The sequence below is a fragment of the Rhinolophus ferrumequinum genome, chromosome 2, assembly GCF_004115265.2.
Source record: "Rhinolophus ferrumequinum isolate MPI-CBG mRhiFer1 chromosome 2, mRhiFer1_v1.p, whole genome shotgun sequence".
In the NCBI taxonomy this organism is placed as follows: Eukaryota; Metazoa; Chordata; class Mammalia; order Chiroptera; family Rhinolophidae; genus Rhinolophus; species Rhinolophus ferrumequinum.
Window position 1 is genome coordinate 42615647 of NC_046285.1, and position 18904 is coordinate 42634550.

Below are 18904 nucleotides of genomic sequence, written 5' to 3' on the forward strand. Positions count from 1 at the left end.
CAATATTGAGCTGCAGGGCAAATCTAGTGTTAGGTCATTATATTATTCAAATATAGTGGGGGTCCCAGAAGTTTGCCTGCTTAAAAGTATCTTCCTTTCCGACCTGTAAATCACATTTTCAGCCTTCTCGGCTTTTAGTACTGAATGTAGGAGCACTGTCTAGATGAGAGGAACAGGATTCATAAGATATGTCTCATCAATTGTGTTGCCATGTATAAAACAATTCATTAAAATAATCAATATTTTTGAGACCAACCATATGACAGGCTCTGTACTAAGCTTTGGACAAACAATCATGTTCAAAACTGACACCCTGCCCTTGTGCAAGGTAATTGGGAGTACGAGGTCGGACAATTAAGTTCATGATCTTGTTGCAATGATGTTGCTAAACCTTTTGGTATCAGAGGGATTTTTCATTATGAATTTGTACCAATTGGACAAACAGTTAACCAAGTTCACTATTTGGAAGTGCTGAAAAGGCTGCGTGAAAAAGTTAGACGACCTGAACTTTTCACCAACAATTCATGGCTCTTGCATCACGACAATGCACCAGCTCACAGAGTACTGTCTGTGAGGGAGTTTTTAGCCAGTAAACAGAAAACTGTATTGGAACACCCTCCCTACTCACCTGAACTTGCCCCCAATGACTTCTTTCTTTACCTGAAGATAAAGGAAATACTGAAAGGAAGACAGTTTGATGACATTCATGACATCAAGGGTAACATGATGACCGCTCTGATGGCCATTCCAGAAAAAGAATTCCAAAATTGCTTTTCAGGGTGGACTAGGCACTGGTGTCAGTGCATAGCTTCCCAAGGGAGTACTTTGAAAGTGACCATCATGATATTCAGCAATGAGGTATGTAGAACTTTCTAGGATGAGTTCATGAACTTAATTGTCTGACCTTGTAGTCATTCAAAGCCCCTCTTAGAGAGGGACTAAATATCATCTTAGTAAATTGTAAGGCATGCCTTTCAAACCTGCTCTCCATTACAGAGCAGGACCAAAATTAATCAACATATGCTCAATCATCTTTGTTGTTTAGTAGTACTGCAAAATAATGAAATTCAGAGTTCTCATCCTCAGGAACCCAGGAACTCACAAACAAGATAGATATGTAAGGGGAACACACATGAAGTAGATAATAAGATGGGCGGGTGAGTATTGAGGACTAAATTTAAAGGGACAGAATGAAAACACAATGGTAGTTCAGAAAAAGTAATCAAGAAAGAGGCTTCTTGAACAAAATAGTATTTGGGTAATTCTTAGAAGATGTGTAAGAGGAGAATGGAGGTAGTAGACGTCTTACGCAAAGGATGCAAAGCATAATTAGAAGGATCAGCTGGAAACAAAGGTTGGAACTGCAGGAAGACTCACCTGACTAGCAAGGGGGATGACAGAGAGAAGGTTGGAGAGAGAAGATGAGAAATGGAGAATACTGAATGCCTAAATGAAGAACACTTCATCTCATGATCTCACAGAAGGCTACTTTAAAGTATGAAGGAAGTGAAACGAGATACAGACATCTTAGGGAGATTATTTTGACAATGGTAAATTAGTGGTTAAAAGGAAATTGAGGTAGAGAAACTAGTCAAAAGAATAAAAGTGGTTGGAGACAATGAGAAAGGAATAAACATTGTTATTTATACACACATCTGTGTTCTAATGATGATGATGAGACATGAAGTCCTTCCTTCAGAGACTTTACATTAGTTGTGGAGGTAAGTTGTAGGAAAGGACGTGGGGGTAGAGATGGGGAAAAGTTAGAATGGAAAATGAGTATTTTTTGTAAGGTGGGGGCGGTGAGGGTCTCGACATGGATGCTAATGAGTTTGACTTTATTCTGTATGAAACAGGGAACCACCAAAACGTTTCAGTAAGCAAGTGACACAATCAGTTCTGTGCTTTAAGAAGCTAACTAACTGGCAGTAGAGATGAGCTAGGACAAATCAAAGTCAAGGAAACCAGTTATACAGTTTCTGAAGTAGAACAGGCAAGAGATGATAAAAAGAGGCCACAAGGTAATGGCAGCAGAAAGAGAAAAAAGGCAGACTTTTAGAAGAATTTCACCAAGACACTGATGGGACCTGTCAACTAATTGGACATGGAAATTGAGGAAAGAGGGAGGGCAAAAGAGTCCTTTACATTTTTTTCCCCCTCGATGTCCAGGCTGATAAAGTGGGAAAATTGAGTTAAGAAGCTAGTTTCTGAGAAAATTTGGATATTCTCTTTTTAGAATTCTGGACTGGTTCTTAAATTGGTACTCAAATAGCCTACCCTCCAAATAAACATGCTCAGGAAGTTGTCACAGAAATATAACGTTCTTCACAGAAGGGCTACCTCTGAATTCTGCAATAAACTAATCCCAGAAATCAAGATCCCCCCGTATTTTTCCTTATGTGTTCTCTTTCTTTCTCTCATTTATTTTTGTAACTTCAGTCTGTAAATATAGCATTGAGCAAGTGACATGTTTGTCAATAATATGAATCTCATTTTGATTTTTAAAAATACCTGTGCACATAGCAATTAACTGATTCTGTTTCAAGAAGAAATATAATCTGAACTTGTCTCCCTCTACTGGTTGCACATTGAGGTATTGTGGGTCTTTTTAAACCAGAGCAATAGTAGAAATAGAAATATCCAATAATAATTTGTTATCCACTTGCATGGGATTTTGCAGTTCACAATATATAGTGACACATAATTTTACATTTTATTTTCACTGTAGCCTTATGAGATAAACACTGAATGTATTATTATCCCACTTGTCAAAAAAATACTTTGAGACTCCAAGCAATTAAGATCTCACATGAAATTAGAGAAATTAGACGAAAATCAGGAATCATATATATGTAATTAAAGAATTGCATAATGTTAGATCTGGAAAAGACTCAGAAAACCTTGCTTAATCTCCCCACCCCCTATTTTAAAGCTGCCACATGGAAGCATAATTTATATAGCTATTTAGGATCACTGAGATTAGTATTCAGAGGGCACAACTCTCAAAACAGTGCTCTTTCTATCGTACCCTGCTGTCTGCCTAATAATGTCAGGATATTAATCCTTTACACCATAGCTGAAACATACAAGTAAGTAGGCTGGGTTGTAGATTAGAAATGTCTACGAGTATTTCTCTAAGGGTAGATCTACACTGCACCAGAACAATCCATAGCTATGTTAAACTTTTAAGTAAGTAAAAAACAAAAATGAAAGAAATGTGTATAAGGTGGACAAACAGACAATAAGGCAAAGACTAACCCCCTATTACCTGTTTGGATACACATGTGGTCTGTATAGCCTGGAGCTCTAGAACCATAGACAAGGCTTGAGATGATTTTAAGGAATGCCAGAGTATTATACATTGTGTCAGCAGAACTGAGTGGAATTCCTCAGCTTGTAACTGCCTGGGCTCTCTTGTCTTCTCCCATATATGCCCTGTATGCCCTCCCTAGGCAGTCTTCTACAGCGCTCTGGCTATTCACCCGACATACTGTTCTCCAGTTATCTCCATTCTTAATGGATAGTCACTTCTCTCTTGACAGAAAAAAAAAAAAAAAAAAAAGCTGATTAAAATAATTTATACTAGTGTGTGAGTGACTGGCAAATTCCAACCTCTGAAGAATCTACAGTCTTAACCCATTAAATCATAATAACCCCCACAGAGAAGAAAACTTAACATAGATCAACTCAACACATTGTGCCTATTAAAAAGGGTTTTTATACTGGTAGTAGTTATTGGTAAGGAATAGAGAAATAATAATATAGTGAAATTTTATACAATATGTATATATACAAATATAAACAAATATAGACAACATCAGTTTCACAATATAGACAATTTCTGATATACTTGGTAAATATCCCCAATATCCATATCCAACAACAATTTATTCGTTAAAATTTTCACACAGCTTTTGTTTTTCAGTAGAAAAATCAAAATTAGAGTCTCTTTTCTTCAGTGATGTTCTCTTTTGCTATTATTGCAAGAAAGCATGACAGAGTATTGATCTCAGGATAGAAGCAAGTTGGTAAGTAGCTGTAGAAGCCTTTTACGATGTTTAGCAGCAATGAAAATGAGCTAACAGGAGGACTATTCACGGTTTCAGGAAAAACAGGTTATAGATAGAGCTTTGATCTAGAAAACATCCAGCTTGTACATATGGACTCAACAGTTTGGGGAGGTATAAGGTTAGAGAAAATAACCAAGTGTGAAGAATTGGGCTGTGACAGCCCTAGGTGAACAAGGGGAAGTGTAAGCCAATATAGTCAATGAGGAAAAAAAATAAGGATGTAAAGGGCAACTTGTAATGTGATCAATTATTTCCTAACATTTTTGTTCATTACTTGATGTGATGCTGGTATGCGTTGTAATGCATAGTGACTGAGTAAAAAGATTTTTCTTGGGACAAAAATGACCACTTTGCTATTAAGGAAGAATACTAAGCAATGATTGGAAAATTCTTTCCACTCCTATCAATTTGTTTTGTTTTCTGTTTTCATAATTTTTATTTTTCAGTTACAGTTGACATTCAATATTATTTTATATTAGTTTCAGGTGTACAGCATAGTTGTTAGAAATGTATATAATTTATGCAGTGATCCCCTCCAATAAGTCTAGTACCCACCTGGCACTATATATAGTTATTATAATATTACTGACTATATTCCCTACCCTATTCTTTACAGCCCCGTGATTATTTTGTAACCATTAAATTGTACTTCTTAGCCCCTTCACCTTTTCACACAGGCCCTCAACCCCTCTCCCATCTGGCAACCATCATTTTGTTCTCTGTATCTATGAGTCTGTTTCTGCTTTGTTTGTTCATTCATTTTGTTCTTGAGATTCCATACGTAAGTGAGATCATATGCTATCTGTCTCTCTCTGTCTGATTTATTTCACTTAGCATAATATCCTCTAGATCCATCCATGTTGTTGCAAATGGTAAAATTTTATCCGTTTTTGTGGTCAAGTAATATTCCATTGTTTATATGTACCACATTTTCTTTATCCAATTGTGTATTGATGGGTGCTTAGGTTGCTTCCTTGTCTTGACTATTGTAAATAATGTTGCAGTGAACATAGGGGTGTATATATCTTTTCAAATTAGTGTTTTAGATTTCTTAGCATAAATATACAGAAGTGGAATTGTGGATCATAAGGTAGTTCTATTTTTAATGTTTTGAGGAACCTCCATACTGTTTTCCATAGTGGCTGTACAGATTTGCAATCCCACCAACAGTGCGTGAGGGTTTCTCTACATCCTCACCAACCCTTACTGCTAATTTATTGATGATAACTATCCTGGCAGGTGTGAGATGTTATCTCACTGCGGTTTTAACTTTCATTTCTCTGATGATTAGTGATGCTGAACATCTTTTCATATGTTGTTAGAAATTTATATAATTTATGCAGTGATGCCCTCCAATAAGTATGTATGCCTCCTTTTTTGAAATGTCTGTTCAGGTCCCTTGCCCATTTGTTAATTGGATTGTTTGTTTTTTAGGTGTTAAGCTGTATGTGTTTTTATAAATTTTGGATATTGACCCCTTATTGCATACATCATTAGTGAATACCTTCTCTCAATTGGTAGGTTGTCTTTTCATTTTGTTGATGGTTTCCTCTGCTGTGCAAAAATATTTTAGTTTGATGTAGTCCCGTTTGTTTACTTTTTCCTTTGTTTCCCTTGCCCAAGGAAATACATCAGAAAAAAATATTACTAAGAGCAATGTCAGAGAGTTTATTGTCCTTGTTTTCTTCTAGTAGGTTTATAGTTTCAGGTCTTATATTTAAATCTTTAATCCATTTTGAGTTTATTCTTGTATATGGTATAAAAAGGACATCTAGTTTCATTTCTTTGCAGTATCTGTCCAGTTTTCCCAATACCATTTATTAAATAGACTGTCTTTACCCCACTGTATATCCTTGCCTTCTTTGTCATTGATTAATTGATCATATAGGTGTCAGCTTTTTTCTGGGCTCTCTATTCTGTTTCATTGATCTATATGTCTGTTTTTATGCTGGTACCATGCTGTTTTGATTATTATAGCTTTGTAATATAGTTTGATATCTGGTAACATGACACTCTCAACTCTGCTCTTCTTTCTCAAGATTGCTGTAGCGATTTGGGGTCTTTTGTGGTTCCATATAAATTTTAGGATTATTTGTTCTAGTCCTGTGAAAAAAAATGCCTTTGGTATTTTGGTAGGGATTGCATTAAATCTATAGATTGCTTTGGATAGTGTGGACATTTTAATGATTTAATTCTTCTTTTCCATGAGCACTGTACATGCTTTCATTTATTTACATCTTCTTCCATTTCTTTCTTCAGTGTCTCAAAATTTTCCAAGTATAGGTCTCTACTTCCTTGGTTAAATTTATTCCTTGGTATTTTTTTTTTTTTTTTATGTAATTGTAAGTAAAATTTGATGTAATTGTAAGTAAAAAAGATCATTTTCTTAATTTCGCTAAATATCTGTTATTGGTGTATAAAAATGCAACAGATTTCTGAATATTAATTTTGTATCCTGCTACTTTACTCTTTCTATATGTATAGTATCATGCCATTTGCAAATAATTAATTTTACTTCTTCCTTTACAATTTAGATGCCTTTTGGGTTTTTTTCTTGTCTGATTGTTATGGCTAGGACTTCCAATATGACAGTGAATAAAGTGGAGGAAGTGGACATCTCTGTCTTGTTCCTGACCTTAAGGAAAATGCTTTTAGCTTTTCACTGTTAAGTACAATGTTAGCTGTGGGTTTCTCATATGTGGCCTTTATTATGTTGAGATATATTCCCTCTATTCCCACTTTACTGTTTTTACCATAAATGAATGCTGGATTTTGTCAAATAATTTTTCTGCATCTGTTGATATAATCATATGGTTTTACTAGTTTCAAGTGTACAAAACAACACAATGATTAGACATTTACACACCTCACAAAGTGATAACTCCAATGCTCATACGATTTTTACACTTCATTTTGCTTATATGGTGTATCGCATTAATTGATTTGCTGGTATTGAACCAACCTTGCATCCCAAGAATAACTCTCACTAGAAAACAGCTAATGTACTGCTAAATTCAGTTTGCTAATATTTTGTTGAGGACTTTTGCATCTATGTTCATCAGAGATACTGGCTGGTAATTTTCTTTGTTTGTAATGTCTTTCTCTCGTTTTGGAACCAGGGTAATGCAGGTCCTACAAAATGAGCTTGGGAGCCTTTTCTCACTTGAATTTTTTGGAATAGTTTGAGAAGGGAAAGTGTTAATTCTTCTTCGAATGTTTGGTAAAATTCATCTGTAAAGCCATTCTGTCAAGCACTTTTGTTTGTTGGGAATTTTATTTTTTATTTTATATTTTATTTTTTATTACTAATTCAAATTTCATCAGCAATCATTGGTCTGTTCAAATTTTCTGTTTCTTCTTCATTCAATCTGGGAAGATTATGTTTCTAGGAATTTATCCATTTCTTCCACATTGTCCAATTTGTTGGTATATAATTGTTTATAGTATTTACTTATAATCCTTTGTATTTCTCTGGTGTCAGTGATCACTTCTCCTCTTACATTTCTGATTTTATTTATTTGGTTCCACTTTCCTTTTTTCTTGATGAGTCTGGTGACAGGTTTATCAATTGTGTTTGTCTTTTCAAAAAAACAGCTCTTGGTTTCATTAATATTTTATTTATTTATTTTTTCTGCTTTGTTTGTTTGTGTGTTTTAGACTGTCTTTTTTCTTTCTGCTCTGAGTTTTATTGTTTATTTCCTTCTATTTACTTTGGACTTTGTTATGAATTTCCTTCTTAGGACTGTTTTTAGAGTTTCCCACAGATTTTGGTTCTCTGTGTTTTCATTTTCATTTGTCTCAAAGTATCTTTTGATTTCTGCCTTGATCTTATTGTTAACCTATTCATTGTTTAGTAGCCTCTGAGAGATTGTGTGTTTTTCAGGTTTTTTTTTCTTGTGATTGATTTCTAATTTCATACCATTGGGGCTGGAGAAAATGCTTGATAAGATTTCAATCGTCTTATATTTATTGAGACCTGTTTTTTCGCCTAACAAGTGTTCTATCTTGGAAAATGTTCCAAGTGTATTTGAAAAGAATGCATATTCTGCTGTTTTGGGGTGAAATACTTTTAAAATATCAATTAAATCTATTTGGTCTAGTGTGTTATTTAAGGCTGCTGCTTCCTTGTTGATTTTCTGTCAGGAAGATCTGTCCATTGGTGTCAATGGGGTGTTAAGGTCCCCTACTATGACTGTATTACTACTGATATCACCCTTTATGTTGGTCAACATTTGCTTGTTGGATTGATCCCTTTATCATTATGTAATATTCCTCTTTGTCTCTTATTATAGCCTTTGTTTTAAAGTTTGTTTTAAAGTCTCTTATAGACTTTGTTTTAAAGTCTTTTATTATAGCCTTATTTTATTTTGTTTAGTATAAGTATTGCTTTTCCAGCTTTTATTTTTTATTTTTATTTTCATGAAATATCTTTTTCCATCCCTTTACTTTCAGTCTGTGTGTTTTGTTTTGTTTTTCTATGTGAAATGGGTCTCTTGCAGACACCATATATATGGGTCTTGTTTTCTTATCCATTCAGCTACTCTACATCTTTTGATTGGAGCATTTAATCCAGTTACATTTAAAGTGAATGGATAAGTGATTATTGATACATAGTTATTGTCATTTCTTCATTCATATTTACATTCTTCCTCCCACCTATCTTCTTCATAAAGAAGTCCCTTTAACATTTCTTGTAATACTGGTTTGATGGTGATGAACTCCTTTAGCTTTTTATTGTCTTGGAAGTTCTTTATCTATCCTTTGATTTTATATGATAGCCTTTCTGGGTAGAATAATCTTGGTTGTAGGTCCTTGCTTTTCATCACTTTGAGTATTTCCTGTCAACCCCTTCTGGTCTGAAAAGTTTCAGAAATCAGCTGACAGAAATCAGCTACAATGGGAGCTCCCTCATAGGTAACAAATTGCCTTTCTTTTGCTGTTTTTAGGATTATTTCTTTAAGTTTTGCCATTTTAATTATGTGTTTGGTGTGGCCCTATTTGGGTTCACATTGTTTGGGACTCTCTGCACTTCCTGGACTTTTATGTCTATTTCCTTCTTCTGGTTATGGAAGTTTTCAGTCATTATTTTATCACATAGGCTCTCAATCCCTTCCTTTCTCTCTGTTCTCCTGGAACCCCTATGATGTGAATGTCCGTACGCTTGATGTTGACCCAGAGATCCCTTAAGCCAGCCTCATTTTTTAAATTCTTTTTTTCTTTTTGCTGTTCCAACACAATGTTTTCTGCTACCTTGTCGTCCAAATCACTGATTTGATCTTCTGCTTCATCTAATCTGCTCTTGTTTCCTTCTATTTTATTCTTCATTTCAGTTATTGTATTCTTCATTTTTTTTTCAAATTAAAGTTTATTGGGGTGACAATCGTTAGTAAAGTTACATAGATTTCAGGTGTACAATTCTGTAACACATTATCTATATCTCACATTGTGTGTTCACCACCCAGGGTCAGTTCTCTTTCCATCATCATATATTAGATCCCATTTACCCTCTTCTAGAGCCCTCCTCCTCCCTTACCCTCTGGTTACCCCTAAACTATTGTCTATGTCTATGAGTTTTTGTTTCTACATTTGTTGGTCTTGTTCTTTTGTTGTTTTTAGTTTAGATACCACATATCAGTGAAATTATATGGTTCTCTACTTTTTTCTGTCTGACTTATTTCGTTTAGCATTCTAATCTCAAGATCCATCCATGTTGTCACAAATGGTACTATTTCATCTTTTCTTACTGCAGAATAGTATTCCATTGTGTATATATACCACAACTTCTTTATCCATTCATCTATCAAGGACATTTTGATTCTTCATTTCTGACTGGTTCTTTTTTAAGTTTCTATGCTTTTCTTTTTTTTTCTTTTCTTTTTTTTTGTAATTTTATTGTGTTTCTTCCAGGACCCATCAGCTCCATGTCAAGTCATTGTCTTTCAATCTAGTTGTTGAGGGTGCAGCTCAGCTCCAAGTCCAGTCACTGTTTTCAATCTAGTTGCAGGGGGTGCAGCCCACTATCTCATATGGGAATCGAACCAGCAACATTGTTGTTACGAGAACGCGTTCTAACCAACTGAGCCATCTGGCTGCTCTTCTATGTCCTTTTTTAGGCTTACTATCTCTTTGTTGAAGTCATCACTAAGTTCCCTGAGCATCCTTATAACCAGTGTTTTGAACTCTGTGTCTGGCAGATTGCTTGCCTTCATTTCGTTTAGTTCTTTCCTCCTTTCATTTGGGGCATGTTTCGTCGTCTCCTCATTTTGGATGCCTCTCTGTTTTTGTTTTGTTTTGTTTTCTGTGTATTAGGTAGATCTGCTGTGTCTCCCAGTCTTGGCAAGCTGGCCTTATGTGGTAGGTATCCTGTGGGGCCCAGTGGCAGTTTCCTTGATCACCTGAGCAGGGTACTCCAGGATGTGTCCCGTGTGAGTCGTTTGTGTCCTCCTGCTGTAGTTGAGTCTTGATTGATGTTGGCATGTCAGTGGGTGGGACCAACCCTCAGGGTTACTGTTTGTGAGGATTGGCCACGACCACAGTGTAGAAGCTGATGTGTGAGCAGGATGCACCCTAGTGGGCTCTGGTGCCTGCCAAGGCAACTCTTTGAGTGTGCCATTGTGGAGCTAATCTAATGGTGCTCTGTTGTGTTCTGAAGCTGGCTACCAGGTGTCTGGGGCCTCTTGGGAGGGGCTGTGGTACAGGCCAAGGTCAGCTGCTGCCTGTGACAGGCCCAAGGTACCTGGTAGCAGCTACAGAGCAATCTGCAATTGGTGGCTATGTGTGCTGTGTCTGGAGGCATGTGGGAGAGGCCACGCTGTGAAGTGAAGCCAGCTGCCACCAGTAGCAGGCCTGGGTATGCTCAGTCAAAGGCATAGGGGACCCTGAAGCCTGCTGCTACGTGCTTGTAAGGCTCAGTCTCAGAGAGAGCCTCAGGCAGTATGTGAGCTGGGTGAACCAGGGTGTCAGGGAGTCACCTGGGTGGGGAAAATGGTGTTCACCAGGATAACACAGATTCATATTTGGCCAAGTATAAAAGGGCTCAACATGGGAAAGATGAGGTTTCAACACATGAAAAGTAGAAGCTGTCCCTCCAGCCTTCACCCTGAGCCACACAACTAAGTCTCTCCCTGTATGTCTCTAGTGTTCCCCTAGCCACTGTCCCTCCATTGAAGCCTAGGGTGAGTGCCTGTGAGCAAGTGAGTTTGTATGCCAGTTCTTTAAGAGAACACCTGGGTTTCCAGCGGCCTTCTGTCTCACCCAGATAAACAGATATCCACTGATTTTCATAGCTACATGTTTTGGGGGCTCCTCTTCTTGGCACTGGTGTCCCAGGCTATGGATCCCAGTGTCGAGCTGGGACTACTTGCTCCTCATGGAGGACCTCTGCACCTGAGATACCCCCCTCAGTTCTCAACTGCCACATATGGGTGTGGGGCCAGCCCTTTTCCTATCTCTGTCCCTTCTACCAGGCTTCTTCTTTATGCCCTTAGTTATAGGACTTCTGTTCAGCTAGATTTTAGATGGTTCTCCAGGTTTATTGTTGTATAATTCTGTTGTAATTTTGATGTGGTCATGGGAGCAGGTAAGTACATTGTTTACCTACTCCACCATCTTGCTATTCATCCACCACTCCTACCAATTTGGTTTACATTTTTGGTTTGTGACATTATTAGCAATAATGCTTGGTTATTTAATTAAATAATAAGAATTTAATGATTACCAACTGTGTAAGTAATCTGAAAGATTTGTGTGTACCATTCAATATGGTCTCTGTATAAGGACTCTCTGTAATAAGGAATTTTAACTTTGTTAGTAAAAGAAGATTGGTAAGTTGATGAATGATTCAAAACTAGTATACAATTAGGTCTAAATTATGAGAACAGATCTCTGAATATAAAGAAATTCACACATGTGGAGATCACTACAATCTTCTATGTGCCGGCCAGGATACTAGGCACTGAGATCACAAAGAAGCACAGGGGAAGATCCCTGCTCTCAAAGATTGCACAGCCTTGGAAGAGATGCAAATAGTTGGGCAATGACAATAAGTATGAACTATGCAAGTACCCACATGGTACTGTGTCCATGTAGATAAAGGAGGCCACCTAATCTAGATCAGAGGGAAGGTTTTCTGAAAGAAATGATAACTAAGCTGTGTCCTAAGGGAGAATTCATTTGAGCAGATAAAACATGGAGATGGGGTCCTTAAGAATATTTGGGATGGTAACAGTTGGAAAACAGTGTGGGGTCAAGTTCAAAAGGGTCAATAAGAGGAATAAATGCTGAGTTAGGAGTCAACATTTTGGAGCAAGGCAATCGGGCAAAGAAGAAAGTGTCCCTAACCAGAAAGGTCTATGCTGGGGAGTAGTAGGAAACTCATTCAGATAAAGAGAATGGAGATGGATTAGAAAGGGTCTTAAAAGACCAAAAGAGGGAACTATAAACTTGAAGCATTAGTAAATAAGAAGTGTTTTATTTTCCTGGGCAAGTTCTTGAAAGTGACATTTGGTGTAGCAGTGGTGTAAAATGGAGGGCCCAGCTAGAATATTGTCTCAGTAACTCAGGCTCTAAAGGTAATGACCTTATAGTGAGCTTGGAGAAGAAGGATAAGGAAGAGTCAATGGAATTGTTGACTAAATGGATTATAAAATGAATAAGAGGAAGGTATACAAGATGTGTCCTGTGATCCCCCTGGAGAATGAATACTCACTCATAGAGATCAGAGAGTTGAAAAAGCAGAGTGGAATGTTTTGGGGAAGTGGGGGGAGGACTAAATCCTTCCTAATCATCAGGCCTACCATTTGGTTAGCTACTACTACTGGAGGAAGTATTTGTTAATGGATTTGGCTGCATTAGCACAATCAGTATGAATTTCCCAGATGTGCATAAGATAAAATTCCAAAAATCAATCATATGATCCTTTCAGTATTGATGCTTATATTTATAACTACTCATAAATAAATTGGCATTAATTATTCTCTAATGTCTACTCTCTAAAAATGTGATACTGTGGAACATACTTAAAATATATACAACAGCTGGGCTGAAGTTGATCTTACTAAAGTTTCATTGTCCTAAATTTCTGATTAACATAACCCTAGATTTCTTTATTACTAGTTCTTACTAGATCTCATTCTCAAACTCTGAGAGAGTTCAAAATATTCCAGGCTATGCTCACTGAACTTGATTATTCATTATAATCCTCTGCCCTTGAACTTCCTATACCTTTCTTTATTCCAACCTATTTCTAACTGGGGCCAGGCCTTTTTTTGTTTTTTAATTCTCTACATTTTAAAAGGCATTTTGAATATCAAATAAAATTATAAAGTAGTTTTTATAATCATAAATAAAAAATGAGATTTATGTTGAGAATTTTAGATTTGTTTAAATATTAAAGAAGAAATGTACACAAGACAGTTATAAATATGGAACTGAGCTTTAAGAAAGGATCCAGTAGTGAAATACAGACTGGGGAGTCATCAGGATCAAGGTGAGAATTGAAATTCAGGTGTGTGTGTGTGTGTGTGTGTGTGTGTGTACATGTCTGTGTGTTTTTAAGAGATTGAGGGAAGAAAAGAAGACCAGAGTCTATAAACTGCACTTTGGATAGGGTTTTCCATGTTGGCATACAAAAATAAGGAAGCAGCAAGGAAAGTTGTTCCTGGAAAGCAGCAGGTCCAGAATGAATCTCCTTTCATTTGTGGAGCACAAAGTGCTTTCACATTCATTTGTCTTCACTTGACACCCTATTGCACTCCAGAGAGCTCTTTGGAAGAAAGATGTCATAAATGTCAGGTATTAAGATAATAAACATAAAAACAATAATAGATACTCAAGACCTTTAAATAGAAGGAGAGTGCTGCCTGTATTCATCACTAAGTGGTTGGGATCAATATCAAAGCATAATGAGAACCCACGGTACAGAAAACTTAGGACATCCTCCTGTATTCAATGAGATGATACACACCTGAGGGAAAGGGGGTGGTCTCCTCTCCAATATGCCCTCTGTCTTATCCAGAGTTCCATTAGGCCTGACAGGAATTCAACAGATGATTAGAGAGATGATTGCTACATGTATAATGGAGCTTCCATGTTCCCCAGAGAGATTCTAACATCACAGGCTCTAACTTCATCATTAGCAGATGATGGACTTTTATGAAGGGAATGGTTTAAATACATGTTTGCTGTTTTTTCTACTAAACAACTAAAATGGAATATATTCCCTAATACATTTTACAATAGTTACTCCAATGTGCAAATACAGTTTTGAAATTTTGATATTATCTAAGCATTTTACAAGTGAAAAAAATTACCTTTTGTAACCAGCACTAAATTATCATTTTTCTCAAGAAACATTTTAAATGCCATTTGAAAAGATATAGAAAATCACCCCCCTACACACAGAGAGAGAGAGACACACGTGCAAAAACAAAACATTGTCCATGACATGTCCATCACAAATATACCAACAACTAGAAAATGGAGACTTATTGAGAATTATTAATCAGTTAGTTATTTGGCCAGTAACTCATAAGTAATTCAACCAAAACCTAATTATGTAATGGGCAGAGTTTAAATTTCAACTTTGCTTCTTAGTCGTGTTCGTGTTGTTTCCAGATGAGGTAAATGAAGTACCAGACAACCGAAGATTGAAACCTTGAGCTCCCAGTCTCTGAGTGATGTTTGCAGAAGGAAGAATAATGTGTCTGGTGCTATCTTTGGTATTATATGTAGTTTCTGAGCTCAAGTTTTCATATTTGACAAATGCAAATCCTACAGATATTCAGATATGAGCGGAAGATTTGGTATATCCCCACCATATTTCCAGACATTCCATTCTCGTTGTCACCTGGAACTTGGGGCTGTGTATGATACTGATTCTTTATCATCTTCACTTTCCTAAGCAGAGCCAGACAGAGAATTTTAATGTACTATATGTCAATGTCCTGATTCTTAGCAGTGCCTTTTCTTATCTGAAATTTAAGGAAAAAGTATCCTTAATATGTAAAGAAAAATGTCAAATTTATATTCTAAGAATTCTGTTACTAAACAGTAAATATTTAATTTGCAATCATTTTTCTTTTAATGAGTCTAAAATAAAATAAAAAACACACTTAGATCACTTCTCATAAACTATTCTTTTATTCCCTAAATCATGAGTTTTAGATCAAACAAGTGTAACTGTACCTCCCAAATTTTTTTCATTGGATGGAGTCCCAACTATCCTAGAATCAAGCCCTTTCATTTCACAAATGGAGTAACTGAGACCCAGAGACTTTAAAGTTCTTCCTCAAGGTCACACAAGAGATCTTAGTAGAGCCAGGACAAGAAGACATTGTATCTTATTCTCAGTTCAGAGCTCTGACTGAACTATGCTGACAGACAGGCAAAGGGGAACATATATGATTATGTGCACGTGTGTGTGTGTGTGTGTGTGTGTGTCCCTTTGTTAGTATCTTTCCTTGGATAGAATATCCCTACCTCTTTCTCCTACTCCCTGCCTCAACTTTATGCAGCAAATTCTTACTTCTTCATCAAGACCCAGTACAAACATCATCTCTTCCTGCCTCCCCGACCCATCCCAGGCAGTGCCCATCCTTTTATCCTCCTTGGAAGTACTTGGGTCATTCAGGTAGCGTAATTGTCAAACCCATCAGAGTTCTTTGAAATACTTCTGTCTACTTCACTGGAGTAGATGACTAACTATTATGGCCACATCCTGAATGCCTCAAGGACAGGAACTATAGCCTCTTTCCCTTTGAATGCATGGTGCCTGGTGCATTGTTTGGTGATGGTGAGTTATCCATAGGGGTTTGCAGAAATGGCTCAATTTCATTTAGATCAATTGAACAAAAACCTTACTCTTCACAGCATATAGTCTAACTCAGAATCATACCTTTATTGTAGGCATCATATCCCACTTCATTTCAATTCCTCTGGAATATATAGAAAGTATAAGGGCCTGACTTTAATAAGTACTTTGTGGGGTGGTGGGGTAGGCCAAGTACTGTTTTTCAGAAGCAAAAACATGCCCACATATTTGATATCCTAGATGAAATGGACCACATCCTTGAACGATAGAAACTGCACTGGTACCTTCATTTCCCATCAAGTTTTATTCTGAAGAAATGCTACCTGTAACTTCACAGGACCTGCTGGAGCCTTCTGCTATCTCCCCGAGTAAAGATGACATTTCTCATCTATTTACAGCTATTTTGTTCAAGTCATCAGAGACAACCTGAAATTTCAGGCCTCATCTTAAGTGGGTGATACTTCAGTTAATGATCTGTTCACTCGCCTGAAGATTTGCTGTTGGGGAACATCTGAACTATCACAGCTATTCCTATAAGACTAAAAATAGATTATTTAGAGAAGGCTACAATTTTGGAATATGTGAATAAGACCTGCGAGGGCATGGCGAAAAAGGGCCATCTAGCTCGCTATGTCTTCAATGACAGATTGTGGAAGACTATTTAACCCAAGCTATATGTTTAGAACTCCCCAGGCTGAACTATAATATGTTTTGATTGGTGGGGAAACTAGGGGGGTGACTCACACAGTGTTTGCCCTGTGTTAACATGTAACATTTCTGTGTTTGCCTTCTGTCTCTGTTTCTACTTTCCCCCTCCCATCTTCTCTCCTCTTCTGGTTCATGTTCAATTTAGTACAATTCCTAAAATTTCCCTTCTTTGCACCACTTAACCTTTTCTTAGAACTATCTCATTTATTTTCCTTTATTCTCACTTTTTACCCCATGTCCCACACTGGACCTTAAAAAAGGGAGTTGAAAGTTTAAAAATTATCTAATACGTATACTGAAAACATTTTCTGTTTGTTTTGGTCTTAATTTCTCATTTAGTATTCACTCACCAAGCACACCTGATTAGGAGTGTTTGAAGATGAAAACAGTAAAATAAACCTAAATATTTACTTTTATCAAAAGGAACAAAAGAAGAAGCCAGATACTATGCTAGGTGCTGGGGAAAATAAATTGACAAACACAAAGTCTTTGTTCTCAAGAACATCTACTTTAGTAGAAAAGGCATACGCGCGCATACACACACACACACACACAAATTGCTTTTTGCTTATGTGTGACCATAGATTGAATTTCAAATATTACTTCTCCACGTCATTGGCTTTTGGAAACTCAAGAGTTCCCACCCTGCATTTTGACATATTAAGTGAGACAAAGAATGGAATACTAAATAGGAATGCTAAATTGAGAACATAAGGTAGTACTTCAAGACCTTTATTAAAATTGGCATAGACTTTGAAGACTCGAGGTGTTAGTGAGAAGGAGGAGATTTGGACAGGTTCTAAAACAGAGCCCCCAAAATGATTAAAGCAGTTAGAAAAATTATCGCATGCCGATGAATTTGGAGCCAAGCAGACAGTGTTGCTGGATCAAATTAGAATCTGCCCAAAGGCCTTAGGAAAATAGTTCTGTAAAGTTAATGTTTTTAAGTTACCACAACTTCACTTCCTTGACACGGCCTAAATTAGCACTAAATCAGGCAGCTCAATCCTCTGTCAGCCTCCTTCTACAAGTTCAGGCTTGCTCCATTCCTGATACTATCTCAGCAGAGACAGGGTGTGATCAGTGGTCTTTACTGTCATTCCTTCACTCTGTAGACTCAATGGCCCAGCCACAAATTCTGGCCCCGGTAAGGTCTTCTCCCTCCCAGCTTTATCTTCCCAGCAGTACCCTTGAGAGTGAGCCAATCCTAACATCTAGCATATACAGGGAAGAACTCAAATAATCAGCAAATAACTGATGCCTGAGCCCTCTGTAAGACTGAGATTTCTCACAATATTATGTGTGTGTGTGTGTATAGAGAAATATTACATATTACTACATTATATATTACATATAGTATATATAACAATATTACTATAATATTATATAATGTGTATACACACACACACACACACACACACACACACACACAAACTTCTAGGTGCCAGATACTTTGTCAGATGATAGAGATAGGGAGAGGAATTAGATATACTCCTATTTTCATAGTAGAATGGGAAATATCACCCAGACTAATACATTAGCATACTAGAAATTTGAGATGCTGGAATAGCACAATGGTGGGACAAATTACACGTTCTCAAGGTTTCTGAAGCGGGCAAGTAATTTCAAGAAAAGCTTTATGGTTAAAGGAATGCTGGAGCTAAATATTTTTTAAAATTAAGAACAGGAAAAAGAGGGAGAAAAGTCATACATTGTCCTACACAATTGGTACTGCAAGCTGTTCAGTATGTCTAGAAGAAGGCTATTAGCAGAACTAGAGAAATACCCAGGAGTCAAATCACAGAAGGCTTGCACTAACTCTTCCCAGCAACCAAACAGGAACAGAGTGATGTTAGAAGAAAACATATACCATTGCAGGGGCCACACTTCCTCTGCAGCTACACACAGGTGTACTATACATACTACAAACATACTACACACCTCATTTTCTTTCTAGATGAAGGAGGTATAATATCACACATTTTTCCAAACTAAATACTCATTTTAGGGTCTGGCTTTGGTCTGGCCATAAAAAGGACTTGAAATAATGAAACACAGAATTTAAATGCTTCTATTTTCTTCCCAAACCTCTAAGCCTAGTACCTATTATTTTCTTCTCCTCAATTTCTTTATCTTCTTTATACCCCGCTTCCCCTTCCCCCCTCCGCGCACACACACCCCCACACTTACAGGGAGATTTAGGAAAGTCAATGGAAGACCAAAAAAAGGAGGACAGAACACAATAGGAAGAGACTGGTAATGAGGTCCTCAACTGCTTAGACAAGAAGGCACCGAAAAATACTAGAATGCTATTTCC